Source organism: Bufo gargarizans, chromosome 11 (genome assembly GCF_014858855.1).
Source record: "Bufo gargarizans isolate SCDJY-AF-19 chromosome 11, ASM1485885v1, whole genome shotgun sequence".
NCBI lineage: Eukaryota > Metazoa > Chordata > Amphibia > Anura > Bufonidae > Bufo > Bufo gargarizans.
In genome coordinates, this window is record NC_058090.1 from 18,065,060 (window position 1) to 18,083,076 (window position 18,017).

The 18,017-nt window shown below is 50.6% G+C and overlaps 1 protein-coding gene across 2 annotated transcripts in view; it reads left to right on the forward strand.

Moving 5' to 3' along the window:
• NRXN3 (neurexin 3) overlaps positions 1 to 18,017 on the forward strand; it is a 290,952-nt gene that overhangs the window by 23,549 nt on the left and 249,386 nt on the right. The window lies entirely within an intron of this gene.

Sequence of the window (18,017 nt, forward strand, 5' to 3'; positions counted from 1 at the left end):
TTCAGACAGACTTTGACATTAACCCTTCATGTGCAGCACAGTGACTGGCAGGTTAGTGTTGCAGCATTGATGCTTGCATAGGGGAAGCTAAAGTGTATACAAAGAGATTTGTTTTATGGCCCTCAGGGTCCAGAGGCGATTCATAGGCGGAGTGACCCCTAAACCGAAGATGTGGAGACACAATGTTATCTCCTTGTGCAGTTCCATCTCCTCAGTCCATGGGGTCCAGGGAGACCTCTGCATACACAGATAAGGAACCGTCCCATCCTCATTATGATACAAGCGCCACATGAATTTACTTGTGATGCTAATTATGATATTTGCATATGGAGTTAGGGTGGGCACACAGGAATTAATGGCAAGTGACATGTCTGAGCTCAGGTGCTGTCTCCCACAGACATGCCCTTTGCAATGAGAGCCATATGCAGTGCTTGGCTAGATGTGGTATTTGAAAGGGTTAAGTGGGCGCCTCAGTGCTCCTTGCCTTGGGCAGTACTACACACTGTATCATGGAAGTGTCGCTGTGTGTTAGGTGAGTGGTGGTGACAGCAGCGGTCTGGGGGCCGCAGGCAGCTCGCACAGACTCCCTGTACCATGGACTGTGACAGAAGAGGTGGGGGGCCGTGCCACGTCACACTGAAAATCACATCCTGGGGTCCTAGCGTTAGCTCTGATGTGCCAGTGTACATCTGGGGGGGGGCGGGGGGGGGGAAGTAATGCTGGCAAACAATCATGAGCACAGGTCAGCACTTGCTGTGGCCTTGCCAGCTGATATCACAGATTGCAGCCTGCACACTCCCTGGCGCGCTATGGTCAGTCTGTGTTCACTGCACAGGCTCTACACTGGCACTACAATGACTTATTGGGCTACTTTCACACTAGCGTTAATATTTTCTGGTATTAATACCCATCATAGGGTCTCGATACCGGAAAAAACGCTTCTGTTTTGTCCCCATTCTTTGTCAATGGGGGACAAAACATAACTGAACAGAACAGAGAGCTCCAAAATGCATTACGTTCCGTCCTCCTACCTCATCCTGGGATGCGGAGCAATACGTATCGCTCATGATGCACGATGCAAGTCAATGGGGACCGATCCGTTTTCTCTGACCTAATCTAACACAATAGATAACGGATCCGTCCTGGCTATGGTAAAGATAATACAACTGGACCTGTTTATAACGGATGCAGATGGTTGTATGATCAGTAACGGAAGCGTTTCTGCGGAACCCTGCCAGATCCAGGATGTGTGAAAGTAGCCTAAGGCTAAATGCACATGATCAGGATTGCGTGCGGATTTGCATGCGGAAAATCTGCACCGTAAGTCATGTACATTGTATTCTGTGATAATTTGAAGTTCTCAATGCACGCAATGCAGATTTTTTTCTGTGTGGATTTTGACCTGCGGTGCGGATTTTAAAATCTGCAGCATGTCAATTTATTTTATTTTTTCCTGACCGGATTTTCTTCATTCACTTAGTAATATCCGGATGTGGAAAATCCGCGCCAATTTGTCTGCAAACACCTGCGGATTTCAGTGCGGATTCTCCGCACATGAATCCTGACCGTGTGCATTTACCCTTAGAGCCATTCCGTGTTCACAGGCACTGCAACACCAACGCTGGCTATCTGGCACCGCAGAGCCGGGTATCTGGACCGTGCATTGTCTGCTGGCACTGCAAAGCCGGGTATCTGGACCGTGCATGGTCTGCTGGCACCGCAAAGCCGGGTATCTGGACCGTGCATGGTCTGCTGGCACCGCAAAGCCGGGTATCTGGACCGTGCATTGTCTGCTGGCACTGCAAAGCCGGGTATCTGGACCGTGCATGGTCTGTTGGCACCGCAAAGCCGGGTATCTGGACCATGCATTTTATGCTGGCACCGCAAAGCCGGGTATCTGGACCGTGCATTGTCTGCTGGCACCGCAAAGCCGGGTATCTGGACCATGCATTTTATGCTGGCACCGCAAAGCCGGGTATCTGGACCGTGCATTGTCTGCTGGCACCGCAAAGCTGGTTATCTGGACCGTGCATTGTCTGCTGGCACCGCAAAGCTGGTTATCTGGACCGTGCATTGTCTGCTGGCACCGCAAAGCTGGGTATCTGGACCGTGCATTGTCTGCTGGCACTGCAAAGCCGGGTATCTGGACCATGCATTTTATGCTGGCACCGCAAAGCCGGGTATCTGGACCGTGCATTGTCTGCTGGCACCGCAAAGCCGGGTATCTGGACCATGCATTTTATGCTGGCACCGCAAAGCCGGGTATCTGGACCGTGCATTGTCTGCTGGCACCGCAAAGCTGGTTATCTGGACCGTGCATTGTCTGCTGGCACCGCAAAGCTGGTTATCTGGACCGTGCATTGTCTGCTGGCACCGCAAAGCTGGTTATCTGGACCGTGCATTGTCTGCTGGCACCGCAAAGCTGGGTATCTGGACCGTGCATTGTCTGCTGGCACCGCAAAGCTGGGTATCTGGACCGTGCATTGTCTGCTGGCACCGCAAAGCCGGGTATCTGGACTGTGCATTGTCTGCTGGCACCGCAAAGCCGGGTACCTGGACTGTGCATTGTCTGCTGGCACCGCAAAGCCAGGTACCTGGACTGTGCATTGTCTGCTGGCACCGCAAAGCCAGGTACCTGGACTGTGCATTGTCTGCTGGCACCGCAAAGCCAGGTACCTGGACTGTGCATTGTCTGCTGGCACCGCAAAGCCAGGTACCTGGACTGTGCATTGTCTGCTGGCACCGCAAAGCCAGGTACCTGGACTGTGCATTGTCTGCTGGCACCGCAAAGCTGGGTATCTTTCTAAGGTATCACTAGCATAGTAGCATTTTTGGGTGCAATTTTGGCGGTCCTACAGAAAGTTTTTTTTTTTTTTTTTCAGTGTTTTTTTTTTTTTTCTAGTCTAACCCTAATCATATATACCAATTCACACCAAAAAAATGGGTGCTATGTCCAGGGAATTTCACTGCTTACCCTTGTAAATAGTCAGAAAAGGACAGCAACTCCAATAATACCAAAAAAAGATTATTTATTGGGCCACAGTGGCACAGTGAGGCGACGTTTCGGCTCAAAATCCAGAGCCTTGAGTTATTGCATAACTAATATTGTGTCGACACTGGATAGAGATGTTGTATTTTGGGCACGGATTCTGGCATGGTCGTGGGGTTGTTTTTATTGTAGGGCTGGTGGCTGATGCTGCTGGAGAAGACTTGTACTGTGTGATGTCATGTAGCACTGACTGATGACATCACTTTAGCTGTGGTCCCAGAAGGTAGAGGTTAGCAGTGTGGCTGCCGATGATGTTCGGAGGTGACGTGTCTTCAGAGGTGAGCACTGGTTATGTGGCTAATGAGCTTTGTGGATTAGCTGAGTGCTCGTTCTGTAATTACACTGCATGTCTTCATCCGCTGGGTGGGCCGGATACAGAGCAGGGGTCTTCTCCATATATTCTGGTCCTTCTGTAGTAAAAGGCATGCCTACTTCTGAAGGGAATACGCATTATACATGTGGTGCGGTTCGCATTGATTGCTATGACAGCGGTAGAACATTGACTGACTGGAAGCTGAAATCCTCATTACATTCATTACATTTGAAACTGTCATTATTGCTCCCCTAAACCATGCACCATGTCCTGGAATGTGTTTGTGAGCTTGGAGCCCCCCCTTCTGGCACAGAGTAGTAATGCAGCCTACCTTCCAGACATCTACACTCTTCACCTTCTTTTCCCTTTTTGTAGATGATCCTACAGAAGACTAGAGAAAAAAATCCCAGTCTGTATGTGGCAGCGCCATGCGACCATCACTGCACTGATGATATTCTAGATACCTACAGTCTTTAATTTTCATTGAGCACATAAGAACGAGTAGCATAGTAAGGCTGAAAAGACATCTGTCCATACACATCATCTTCCTCCACTGTGGGTCCTGAGGAAGAAAAAGTCCCTCATGATGTAGAAGACAATTCACCTCCTTAGGGAAAAAAATAATTCCTGAATCCAAACCTGACAATTGGAGTAACTGCCTGGATCATCACCCAATCTCCAGTAATATACTAACTATAGCCTGTAATATTCAACTTCAGACATCCAGGTCTCGCCATCACAACCTGCTCTGGCAGAGAATCTCACAGTACCCATAGTCTCACTGCTCTTACAGTATAGAGTCCATAGTCTCACTGCTCTTACAGTACAGAGTCCATAGTCTCACTGCTCTTACAGTACAGAGTCCATAGTCTCACTGCTCTTACAGTACAGAGTCCATAGTCTCACTGCTCTTACAGTACAGAGTCCATAGTCTCACTGCTCTTACAGTACAGAGTCCATAGTCTCACTGCTCTTACAGTACAGAGTCCATAGTCTCACTGCTCTTACAGTAAAGAGTCCATAGTCTCACTGCTCTTACACTGCTCTTACAGTACAGAGTCCATAGTCTCACTGCTCTTACAGTACAGAGTCCATAGTCTCACTGCTCTTACAGTACAGAGTCCATAGTCTCACTGCTCTTACAGTACAGAGTCCATAGTCTCACTGCTCTTACAGTACAGAGTCCATAGTCTCACTGCTCTTACAGTACAGAGTCCATAGTCTCACTGCTCTTACAGTACAGAGTCCATAGTCTCACTGCTCTTACAGTACAGAGTCCATAGTCTCACTGCTCTTACAGTACAGAGTCCATAGTCTCACTGCTCTTACAGTACAGAGTCCATAGTCTCACTGCTCTTACAGTACAGAGTCCATAGTCTCACTGCTCTTACAGTACAGAGTCCATAGTCTCACTGCTCTTACAGTACAGAGTCCATAGTCTCACTGCTCTTACAGTACAGAGTCCATAGTCTCACTGCTCTTACAGTACAGAGTCCATAGTCTCACTGCTCTTACAGTACAGAGTCCATAGTCTCACTGCTCTTACAGTACAGAGTCCATAGTCTCACTGCTCTTACAGTACAGAGTCCATAGTCTCACTGCTCTTACAGTACAGAGTCCATAGTCTCACTGCTCTTACAGTACAGAGTCCATAGTCTCACTGCTCTTACAGTACAGAGTCCATAGTCTCACTGCTCTTACAGTACAGAGTCCATAGTCTCACTGCTCTTACAGTACAGAGTCCATAGTCTCACTGCTCTTACAGTACAGAGTCCATAGTCTCACTGCTCTTACAGTACAGAGTCCATAGTCTCACTGCTCTTACAGTACAGAGTCCATAGTCTCACTGCTCTTACAGTACAGAGTCCATAGTCTCACTGCTCTTACAGTACAGAGTCCATAGTCTCACTGCTCTTACAGTACAGAGTCCATAGTCTCACTGCTCTTACAGTACAGAGTCCATAGTCTCACTGCTCTTACAGTACAGAGTCCATAGTCTCACTGCTCTTACAGTACAGAGTCCATAGTCTCACTGCTCTTACAGTACAGAGTCCATAGTCTCACTGCTCTTACAGTACAGAGTCCATAGTCTCACTGCTCTTACAGTACAGAGTCCATAGTCTCACTGCTCTTACAGTACAGAGTCCATAGTCTCACTGCTCTTACAGTACAGAGTCCATAGTCTCACTGCTCTTACAGTACAGAGTCCATAGTCTCACTGCTCTTACAGTACAGAGTCCATAGTCTCACTGCTCTTACAGTACAGAGTCCATAGTCTCACTGCTCTTACAGTACAGAGTCCATAGTCTCACTGCTCTTACAGTACAGAGTCCATAGTCTCACTGCTCTTACAGTACAGAGTCCATAGTCTCACTGCTCTTACAGTACAGAGTCCATAGTCTCACTGCTCTTACAGTACAGAGTCCATAGTCTCACTGCTCTTACAGTACAGAGTCCATAGTCTCACTGCTCTTACAGTACAGAGTCCATAGTCTCACTGCTCTTACAGTACAGAGTCCATAGTCTCACTGCTCTTACAGTACAGACGGGTCCACAGTCTCACTGCTCTTACAGTACAGACGGGTCCACAGTCTCACTGCTCTTACAGTACAGACGGGTCCACAGTCTCACTGCTCTTACAGTACAGACGGGTCCACAGTCTCACTGCTCTTACAGTACAGACGGGTCCACAGTCTCACTGCTCTTACAGTACAGACGGGTCCACAGTCTCACTGCTCTTACAGTACAGACGGGTCCACAGTCTCACTGCTCTTACAGTACAGACGGGTCCACAGTCTCACTGCTCTTACAGTACAGACGGGTCCACAGTCTCACTGCTCTTACAGTACAGACGGGTCCACAGTCTCACTGCTCTTACAGTACAGACGGGTCCACAGTCTCACTGCTCTTACAGTACAGACGGGTCCACAGTCTCACTGCTCTTACAGTACAGACGGGTCCACAGTCTCACTGCTCTTACAGTACAGACGGGTCCACAGTCTCACTGCTCTTACAGTACAGACGGGTCCACAGTCTCACTGCTCTTACAGTACAGACGGGTCCACAGTCTCACTGCTCTTACAGTACAGACGGGTCCACAGTCTCACTGCTCTTACAGTACAGACGGGTCCACAGTCTCACTGCTCTTACAGTACAGACGGGTCCACAGTCTCACTGCTCTTACAGTACAGACGGGTCCACAGTCTCACTGCTCTTACAGTACAGACGGGTCCACAGTCTCACTGCTCTTACAGTACAGACGGGTCCACAGTCTCACTGCTCTTACAGTACAGACGGGTCCACAGTCTCACTGCTCTTACAGTACAGACGGGTCCACAGTCTCACTGCTCTTACAGTACAGACGGGTCCCACAGTCTCACTGCTCTTACAGTACAGACGGGTCCCACAGTCTCACTGCTCTTACAGTACAGACGGGTCCCACAGTCTCACTGCTCTTACAGTACAGACGGGTCCCACAGTCTCACTGCTCTTACAGTACAGACGGGTCCCACAGTCTCACTGCTCTTACAGTACAGACGGGTCCCACAGTCTCACTGCTCTTACAGTACAGACGGGTCCCACAGTCTCACTGCTCTTACAGTACAGACGGGTCCCACAGTCTCACTGCTCTTACAGTACAGACGGGTCCCACAGTCTCACTGCTCTTACAGTACAGACGGGTCCCACAGTCTCACTGCTCTTACAGTACAGACGGGTCCCACAGTCTCACTGCTCTTACAGTACAGACGGGTCCCACAGTCTCACTGCTCTTACAGTACAGACGGGTCCCACAGTCTCACTGCTCTTACAGTACAGACGGGTCCCACAGTCTCACTGCTCTTACAGTACAGACGGGTCCCACAGTCTCACTGCTCTTACAGTACAGACGGGTCCCACAGTCTCACTGCTCTTACAGTACAGACGGGTCCCACAGTCTCACTGCTCTTACAGTACAGACGGGTCCCACAGTCTCACTGCTCTTACAGTACAGACGGGTCCCACAGTCTCACTGCTCTTACAGTACAGACGGGTCCCACAGTCTCACTGCTCTTACAGTACAGACGGGTCCCATAGTCTCACTGCTCTTACAGTACAGACGGGTCCCATAGTCTCACTGCTCTTACAGTACAGACGGGTCCCATAGTCTCACTGCTCTTACAGTACAGACGGGTCCCATAGTCTCACTGCTCTTACAGTACAGACGGGTCCCATAGTCTCACTGCTCTTACAGTACAGACGGGTCCCATAGTCTCACTGCTCTTACAGTACAGACGGGTCCCATAGTCTCACTGCTCTTACAGTACAGACGGGTCCCATAGTCTCACTGCTCTTACAGTACAGACGGGTCCCATAGTCTCACTGCTCTTACAGTACAGACGGGTCCCATAGTCTCACTGCTCTTACAGTACAGACGGGTCCCATAGTCTCACTGCTCTTACAGTACAGACGGGTCCCATAGTCTCACTGCTCTTACAGTACAGACGGGTCCCATAGTCTCACTGCTCTTACAGTACAGACGGGTCCCATAGTCTCACTGCTCTTACAGTACAGACGGGTCCCATAGTCTCACTGCTCTTACAGTACAGACGGGTCCCATAGTCTCACTGCTCTTACAGTACAGACGGGTCCCATAGTCTCCTACGTAAGACGGGTCCCATTACAGTACAGACGGGTCCCATAGTCTCACTGCTCTTACAGTACAGACGGGTCCCATAGTCTCACTGCTCTTACAGTACAGACGGGTCCCATAGTCTCACTGCTCTTACAGTACAGACGGGTCCCATAGTCTCACTGCTCTTACAGTACAGACGGGTCCCATAGTCTCACTGCTCTTACAGTACAGACGGGTCCCATAGTCTCACTGCTCTTACAGTACAGACGGGTCCCATAGTCTCACTGCTCTTACAGTACAGACGGGTCCCATAGTCTCACTGCTCTTACAGTACAGACGGGTCCCATAGTCTCACTGCTCTTACAGTACAGACGGGTCCCATAGTCTCCCTCCCGTCACGGTGCAGGGTCCCATAGTCTCACTGCTCTTACAGTACAGACGGGTCCCATAGTCTCCCTCCCGTCACGGTGCAGGGTCCCATAGTCTCCCTCCCGTCACGGTGCAGGGTCCCATAGTCTCCCTCCCGTCACGGTGCAGGGTCCCATAGTCTCCCTCCCGTCTCCCTTTGCCAGCCTCTTGGACGTAATTGAACCTGTTTGCGAATAGTTTCTGCATTTGGTCTTTACAGTCTCCATTTTCTTGGTCCTCCGACCCTGCCCATATTTTCATGTGGCATGTGTTGGGTGCGGGGAGGTTACGGCACATGACGGCTGTGATTAGTGGCGGGGCAGGTTAATGCAGCAGTTTATTGCAGTCCTGGAGGTGACAGGCTTTTAGCGGTGTGAACATTTTATTACAGTGACATCATCTCTCCAGAGGAGATGGAAAGGTCTCTGCGCCCCTCCCTCTGCAGGGTGACTGGTGGGTGCGATTGTCTGCGGCGTCTGCCGCAGGGTGCCTTCATCGAGCACAAGATGATACTATTAGATTGTCAGCTTTGGGGGTCATACTGATAGAGGCTGCGGAGCTCTGAGGATATGCAGTATAATAAAGTCCACATTTGCGCATTTTGCTTGGGGCTCTAGTGCAACATGCGCAGTCTATGGCAGGGGCGCACAACCTGCGGCCCGGGGCCACAGGCAGCCACTAGATATACCATTCTGTGCGGCCTCCATCTATCTGGTAACAGATGGATGTCTTTGTCTTGTGGCTGCTCACATGTATTTGTCTTTTATTTCTCCCAGTAGATGGGATTGGGTTGTCTGGAGGGGGGGTGTAATGCTTAGACCCGGCCACTAGGTGCTGCTCTATAACACCACCACTCTCCTGCACACACCTTCTTGTGACTTCTGCAGTGTGCCCGTCAGTCAGTCCATCCACTGCACACACGGACATAACCCGACATGAGTGGAGAGAAGAGCTGTGCGCCGGATCTTGAATTGCATAAAAATTTCAAAAACGGTTAGCACTCAAGGTATATTAAATCAGGCAATTTAAAAGATCAAAATAACGTGATACAGTATTGCTGGATCTATCCCTGGTCAACAGTATTTTCTTTTGATCTTTTTAATAATATAGAATTCCAGATTTAATACACAGTTTCTGTAATTTTCATTCACTTCTTGTATGGACTCTGGGGTGCAGGAGCCCGGTTGTAGCACTCGGTATATCTAGGAGTCGTACTTGGTGTGAATGAGCCCCTATTTGTATAGTTTGACTGATCTTGATTTTCTACTGTGCAAAAGGAAAAAGAGGCTGTGTTCACATTGCGCTGGAGCCTCCATCAGACGTTTCATTTGGTGGGAGGATTTGTACAGAATATAGAGGCCTTCCTTCCATGGACAATATGGTGAGATAAGGGTCGGTGGGGTACGTTGGACGCTCGTTCTATAACTGATCCTGCAGTCGTACAAACTTTGCAGTATTTTCAGCAACAAGTATGGCATGCTTTGACCAACCAGTGGGTCAATCAGATTGTCAGGACATCTGCTGTAACTGAAGCCGTGATCCTAGTGTGAACGATGCCAGCAGAGAGCAGGAAGGTGACCGCGCTCATAGATCAGGGGGGACTGTGTGATGAAGGAGGGCAGCTGCAGAGAATGGTCCTGTTTTGGAGATGTCACTGCTCCCATACATCACACCATAGCCAGAGTTTGATGCAAGCTGCTGCAGCCGAGCCGTCTGGGGATCGGCGTGTGCTGGGTTACTGGAGGCCCATGGATTTGCTGACTTTACCCTGGGTCCCTTACTCTCTAGACTTTGGGTTTCTGTTGCTCTGCTGCAGTGATGGTCAGCTCGCAGTGTTCGCCAGCGAACACATGCGGGCTGCCATCTTTAGTAAGGTAGACTCACCCGTCCGGCGATGCACAGGTAAACCCTTACCTGTGTCTGTGCCGGGAGCCGGTCTGAAATAAAATGCAGTCACCGGGAGCAGGCAGTTCCAAGAACAGCCGCCGGGGGCCTTCATCGTGCTGTTCTCAGAACTGCCTGCTCCCAGTGACTGCATTTGATTTCAGATTGGCTCACGGCGCAGGACTTACCTGTGCATCGCCGGACGGTTGTGTCTACCTTACTAAGGATGGCAACCCGCATGTGTTCGCTGGCAAACACTGTGAACTGACCATCACTGCTCTGCTGTCACTGGATATTATATTGGCTGGCTGCTGGTGGGAGAGGACTCCCAGGGCTGATGTACATGCACCTCCTAATGACCTTCCCAGTATCACCAATTATCCTCTGTCCTCTAAAAGAAGAGAAATGTGTGATTGATGGGGGACTGTTTGGACCCCCGAGTTCTCTGTGTGAAAGGACTGGTGTTGCATGTGTGACCACTGCTCCATTCATGACTGCAAGAAATGTCCCACTGTCTACACTTGGACCGTCTACACTTGGACCGTCTACACTTGGACCGTCTACACTTGGACCGTCTACACTTGGACCGTCTACACTTGGACCGTCTACACTTGGACCGTCTACACTTGGACCGTCTACACTTGGACCGTCTACACTTGGACCGTCTACACTTGGACCGTCTACACTTGGACCGTCTACACTTGGACCACAAGTCGAGACAAAACAACTGTATTGGTAGAAAAGGGGCGACCACAGCTTTATTTTAACCAATTCCACCTTATGAACTCTGAAGGCTTGGTGATCAGGACGAGGCCAGCACCCCTCTATCCAATCCGCTGGTGACCACTGTCCCAAAGCACCTGTAGAGAACCACAGCGATCCTTCAGAGCAATCGCCCTGCCACGGAGGGAAGGTGAGAACCCTCTCATATTACCGACCGCTCACACCAAGAGACTCCAAAGCCTTTTTAACTCCATCCTGAAGGTCTGATATCCAATATCCAATCCTATAGGATCAAGATATACCCCATTAGGTAATGGCAAATCTGCATTATTCCCCTCTAGCATCCAGGGTCTCAAGTGAACTCCATTCAAGGACCCACCTGGCACCCTACCAAAACTGCTGAGCAACTACCTTGGACCACATTAGGGTGACCGAAATTAGGGTGAAATGCCGGATCCGTCTCTCCGTGTCATCCGGAAAAACGGATGCATCCTGAACGGTTCGCTCTCCATTCAGAATGCATGGGGATAAAACTGATCAATTCTTTTCCGGTATAGAGCCCTGTGACGGAACTCAATAACGTGTGCAAGTGCCCTAACCAAGGTGGGGGGCAAAGCCAAACTGTGTAGAAACTCTTCATTGCATCTCCACCAAGCTGAACCTCCATGAAGCTTGAGGGCGCTATAAATCGTTTCCATGTAGACAGAGTCCTGCTTTCTTCTCTGGAAACCATTGAACATGTGATGGAACGTCATGGGAGGATCTTTACATCTCAATATGTTGACCCCTGTCTCCTCTGCGGCTTCCTATATGTTGATGCTACTAGCCCATCTGAAGATGACCGATAAGATGAAGAAATCTTACGGGAGGAAGACGATGAACTCTGGCTCTGAGATGAGCTGCACCCATGGCGACGATACGTCCTTCTCTGGTGACTACCACGATGACCTTTTCTATTCTTGAGATAGCTGGCAATTTCAGACTCTACCACCAACAAAGAATAGAGGATGGGAATTTCTGGGCCTATGGACACTGCCACCCATGATCTTGCAGCCTTGCGGGGAGCACCAGCTCGGGGTACTGCTGCTGAGGATGTGGCTAAACACACAGGGCGAACACACCTGCGAATGCAGTAACAGGTGCAGTGCAATTCCCGGTAACAGCCCTGGTCAATGGGAAGGTGCTACTACCCCTCCTTTTTTAGTCCAACCTTGTTGCGTCTGATTTGATTCTCCATTGTGTCTACTCCCCTCCATCTCTACTGCCACACCAGTGTGCTCCCTGGGCAGCCCCCAGCAGAGCTCTGTCCTGATGGGCCCTGGGGATTTCTTATTGGGGCTCTTTGGCCATTCCCACATAATTCCCCAAAATGTATGCTCCTGAAGGAGACCTGGGGCAGCATTCCTGGAAGACCCTTCTGTCCTTTTGTGCTTCCACAGACTGCCCCTTCTGTTTTTTGGTAACCTCTGCCAGGTCTGGATATCTGCTCAGCCTCACACGGTGGGTGGACAGGTCCACTCCAATGGAGCACGCAGGTTTACTGGGCTGGAGGGCACAACGTGCTGTACTGAGACTAAGGGTGATGGGCGTGGAATGGTCCTGCGTGGCCTCCCTTCAGCAGCCTCTGTATGGACATAGCCGGGACATACCGTAATTCGCTGGCCAACAGCTCCTCCAGCCATTCTGTTCCTCCACTAGCTGACACTTTTACAGGGAGCTCCTCCTCCACTTTTAGCTGATCTTACATTTATTACCTGTGTCCTGTGGAGAGGTGATGAGTATTAACAGGAAAATGTGCCTAAACAAGGAGGGTGCAGGACCTTTAGTGACATCACAGTCTTATGACCGGGGTCCTGCACCACAACGGAGGAAAAGTGGTACCATAACAGGGTTTCATGATGCTTATACTGGAGGGTGGAAGTAGGGGGGCACTGGGGACCAAAATTAAACTGGTAAGACTGTGTGGAGGTGTGTATGTAATGGGTGATACGTCTGTATAGTGGGCGTACTGATGGGGTATATAATGGGTGTGATATGTCTGTATAGTGGGTGTACTGCTGGGGTATGTCACATGGGTGATATGTCTGTATAGTGGGCGTAATGATGGGGTATATATTGGGTGTGATATGTCTGTATAGTGGACGTAATGATGGGGTATATATTGGGTGTGATATGTCTGTATAGTGGGCGTAATGATGGGGTATATATTGGGTGTGATATGTCTGTATAGTGGACGTAATGATGGGGTATATATTGGGTGTGATATGTCTGTATAGTGGGCGTACTGATGGGGTATATATTGGGTGTGATATGTCTGTATAGTGGACGTAATGATGGGGTATATATTGGGTGTGATGTCTGTATAGTGGGCGTACTGATGGGGTATATATTGGGTGTGATATGTCTGTATAGTGGGCGTACTGCTGTGTCTGTATAGTCATTGCACTGCGGCAGGTCCAGGTGTTTTGCACATATTGGAGGAGTAAAGCTGGTCTAGATGATATAATCAGGTGGTCTTCATGGGGGTCACCAAAGGAAAGTGTCTACATCCTCTCCTGACATGTCTGTTTTTGTGACTACTTGCATTCACCATCAAAATCTTATTCCTCATATTACTGTGTTCTGCCATTCCTCTTTTATTCCTACTAGGATTAATGTTTATGAATGGATTGAAAACTCCAGGAGAGGCGAGCGGCCCTCTTTAGGGTAGGGCTACATGGCGACTGGTGGCGTCCAGGATCAGAGTATCGGTGATCCCATAGAGATTCATGGGATCGCTGCAGCAGTCGCAAGAAATCAAACACTGCAGGATTTCTTGTGACTGCTGCGCCGATCCCATGAATCTCTATGGGATCACCGATGCTCGGCGATCCTCGACGCGACTGGTGTCACCATGTAGCCCTAGCCCAGCGATGGGGAACCTGTAAGAGACCGTGTGCCCAAACTGCAACCCAAAACCCCCTTATTTATCACAAAGTGCCAACACGGCAATTTAACCTGAATACTGAAAAATACCGGCCAGGCTAGCCTGGGGGGCGCTGCTTAACACAGGCCCCAGTAAAATGAATGCCCCCGTTGGTGTCCCCCTAGTATTATTTGTCCTTCATTAGTGGCCCCTAGTATTAATAAAGCCCTAGTAGTGGCCCCTTGTAATTAATAAAGCCCCGGTAGTGGCCCCCAGTATTAATAAAGCCCCGGTAGTGGCCCCCAGTATTAATAAAGCCCCGGTAGTGGCCCCCAGTATTAATAAAGCCCCGGTAGTGGCCCCCAGTATTAATAAAGCCCCGGTAGTGGCCCCCAGTATTAAGCCCCAATATTAATAAAGCCCCGGTAGTGGCCCCCAGTATTAAGCCCCAATATTAATAAAGCACCAGTTGTGGCCCCCAATAGTGACCCACAGTATTTACAAAGCCCCAGGGGTGGCCCCCAGCATCAATACGGCCTCCAGGGGTGGCCCCCAGCATCAATACGGCCTCCAGGGGTGGCCCCCAGCATCAATACGGCCTCCAGGGGTGGCCCCCAGCATCGGTACGGGCTCCAGGGGTGGCCCCCAGCATCAATACGGCCTCCAGGGGTGGCCCCCAGCATCAATACGGCCTCCAGGGGTGGCCCCCAGTAAAATTAGTGTCCCCCTAGTATTTGTCCTTCATTAGTGGCCCCCAGTATTAATGCCCCCTTCCCCACTCTTCTTGTGCAAAAAGAAATAAAACTCCCCTCCTCCATTTGATGGCGTCGCGGAGAACACTGGAAGCTCAGGACAGGATCTGCGCTCCAGCGTGATGAGGTTCCTGCTGCTTCCTGTCAATGCTGGTCTTGTCCTGAGCATCCAGTGAGCAGCGAGCGTTCGCCGCGGCGCCATCAAATGGAGGAGGGGAGCTTTATTATACTGCACAAGTGTCAACCCTAAGCACTACCCACACAGAGCCGCGTGCCCACAGGCTCGCCACCACTGCCCGTGCCTTAACCCACGGTGGGCCCTGCCTGCAGTCATGGGACATACCCTGATCTCTGCAGGTAGTGAGCAGTAGGGATCAGTCATGTGAGTGGCGGAGCTCGTCCAGTCTGAGGCCGGTTTTACACTTCAGTCTTTCTGTCTATTTGCCACATATGCTGGGGAAAATTCCTGGTCCAAATGTGCACTGTATGCCCGGGCCTTATTCATGGAGGCTAAGAATGCTCTTTTGGCCTCCATCGGGCCAGGATGTGTCGGTATACAGAGGCAGAGTCTGCTGAACCCCAAAATATGTGGACAGCAGAACACATGGTCACTTGTATGAGGTCTATATAGAGGTTTGGAGTTTGTGTAGTTGTGCGGACCACTACATGTATGAGGGTGACTAATGCCCTGGTGACCACGCAGTACCCCGCATTGTACGATCGGAGGGGTGGTAATTTTCTGATTGCTGTAGTATTGATGGGGCACCCTGTGCCACTGAAGCCATTCAGTACATTTGGGTTCTGCCGGTCCACCCGCTTATACAAGAGGCCTCTCTCTGGGCCTCGCTCTGCAGGTTCGGAGCAATGCTGTTTCCAGGGCAACCGGCTATTTAAAGAGCTCGGTAATTGGCCTGTTGTCTGTGGCCGACTTACAGCTCGGTGCTGATCCTGGACCCGGGGGGGTATTTAACCACTGCCTGTGTCCTGTGTGCACCGCTACTGTATGTCATATGTGTCTGCTGCAATCACTAGTAACGTGTCACGCGTGTCTGCTGCAATCACTAGTAACGTGTCACGCGTGTCTGCTGCAATCACTAGTAACGTGTCACGCGTGTCTGCTGCAATCACTAGTAACGTGTCACGCGTGTCTGCTGCAATCACTAGTAACGTGTCACGCGTGTCTGCTGCAATCACTAGTAACGTGTCACGCGTGTCTGCTGCAATCACTAGTAACGTGTCACGCGTGTCTGCTGCAATCACTAGTAACGTGTCACGCGTGTCTGCTGCAATCACTAGTAACGTGTCACGCGTGTCTGCTGCAATCACTAGTAACGTGTCACGCGTGTCTGCTGCAATCACTAGTAACGTGTCACGCGTGTCCGCCCCTCTTGCCACTGCTATGTGTTGCACGCCTGTTGCGTACCTCTCTGCTCAGCACTAATGGTTGTGCGGGATCCAGGAATAATGAGGCTCGCTCAGCATGGAACATGTATGTTACACGTTGTCCTCTAAAGCAGTTTGATGTGTGTGTGTGTGGAGGACATGGCTGCCTCTGGGACAGGACACGTAGCTCATGGTGATATGTCTTGGATTGTGCCCCTGTCCTAGGGTTTGGCAGTTTGGTGATTTGGTGGACATCTTCCTAGACATCAGGAGCACCAGACGATTCGAGAACAAGGCCGTGAATGTCTCGGACTACAGAGGCGTAGTGAGCATGGGGCAGTCTCTGGTGGCTATTGGTTGTGTGTAGGTGCTGTATCATGCAGTGTGTGCAGGGCTTGTGGCGGTGTATGACTTGTGTCTCAGTGTGTAGGTGCTGTTTCATGCAGTGTATGACTGTTGGGTCTCGGTGTGCAGGGCTTGTGGCGGTGTATGACGGTTGTGTCTCGGTGTGTAGGTGCTGTATCATGCAGTGTATGACGGTTGTGTCTCGGTGTGCAGGGCTTGTGGCGGTGTATGACGGTTGTGTCTCTGTGTATAGGTGCTGTGTCATGCAGTGTATGACTGTTGGGTCTCGGTGTGCAGGGCTTGTGGCGGTGTATGACGGTTGTGTCTCGGTGTGTAGGTGCTGTATCATGCAGTGTATGACGGTTGTGTCTCGGTGTGCAGGGCTTGTGGCGGTGTATGACGGTTGTGTCTCTGTGTATAGGTGCTGTGTCATGCAGTGTATGACTGTTGGGTCTCGGTGTGCAGGGCTTGTGGCGGTGTATGACGGTTGTGTCTCGGTGTGTAGGTGCTGTATCATGCAGTGTATGACGGTTGTGTCTCGGTGTGCAGGGCTTGTGGCGGTGTATGACGGTTGTGTCTCTGTGTATAGGTGCTGTGTCATGCAGTGTATGACGGTTGTCTCGGTGTGCAGGGCTTGTGGCGGTGTATGACGGTTGTCTTGGTGTGTAGGTGCTGTATCATGCGGTGTATGACTGTTGGGTCTCGGTGTGCAGGGCTTGTGGCGGTGTATGACGGTTGTGTCTCGGTGTGTAGGTGCTGTATCATGCAGTATATGACGGTTGTGTCTCGGTGTGCAGGGCTTGTGGCGGTGTATGACGGTTGTGTCTCGGTGTGTAGGTGCTGTTTCATGCAGTGTGTGCAGGGCTTGTGGGGTGTATGACGGTTGTGTCTCTGTGTATAGGTGCTGTGTCATGCAGTGTATGACGGTTGTCTCGGTGTGCAGGGCTTGTGGCGGTGTATGACGGTTGTCTTGGTGTGTAGGTGCTGTATCATGCGGTGTATGACTGTTGGGTCTCGGTGTGCAGGGCTTGTGGCGGTGTATGACGGTTGTGTCTCGGTGTGTAGGTGCTGTATCATGCAGTGTATGACGGTTGTGTCTCGGTGTGCAGGGCTTGTGGCGGTGTATGACGGTTGTGTCTGTGTATAGGTGCTGTGTCATGCAGTGTATGACGGTTGTCTCGGTGTGCAGGGCTTGTGGCGGTGTATGACGGTTGTCTTGGTGTGTAGGTGCTGTATCATGCGGTGTATGACTGTTGGGTCTCGGTGTGCAGGGCTTGTGGCGGTGTATGACGGTTGTGTCTCGGTGTGTAGGTGCTGTATCATGCAGTATATGACGGTTGTGTCTCGGTGTGCAGGGCTTGTGGCGGTGTATGACGGTTGTGTCTCGGTGTGTAGGTGCTGTTTCATGCAGTGTGTGCAGGGCTTGTGGCGGTGTATGACGGTTGTCTTGGTGTGTAGGTGCTGTATCATGCGGTGTATGACTGTTGGGTCTCGGTGTGCAGGGCTTGTGGCGGTGTATGACGGTTGTGTCTCGGTGTGTAGGTGCTGTATCATGCAGTGTATGACGGTTGTGTCTCGGTGTGTAGGTGCTGTATCATGCAGCGTGTGCAGGGCTTGTGGCGGTGTATGACGGTTGTGTCTCG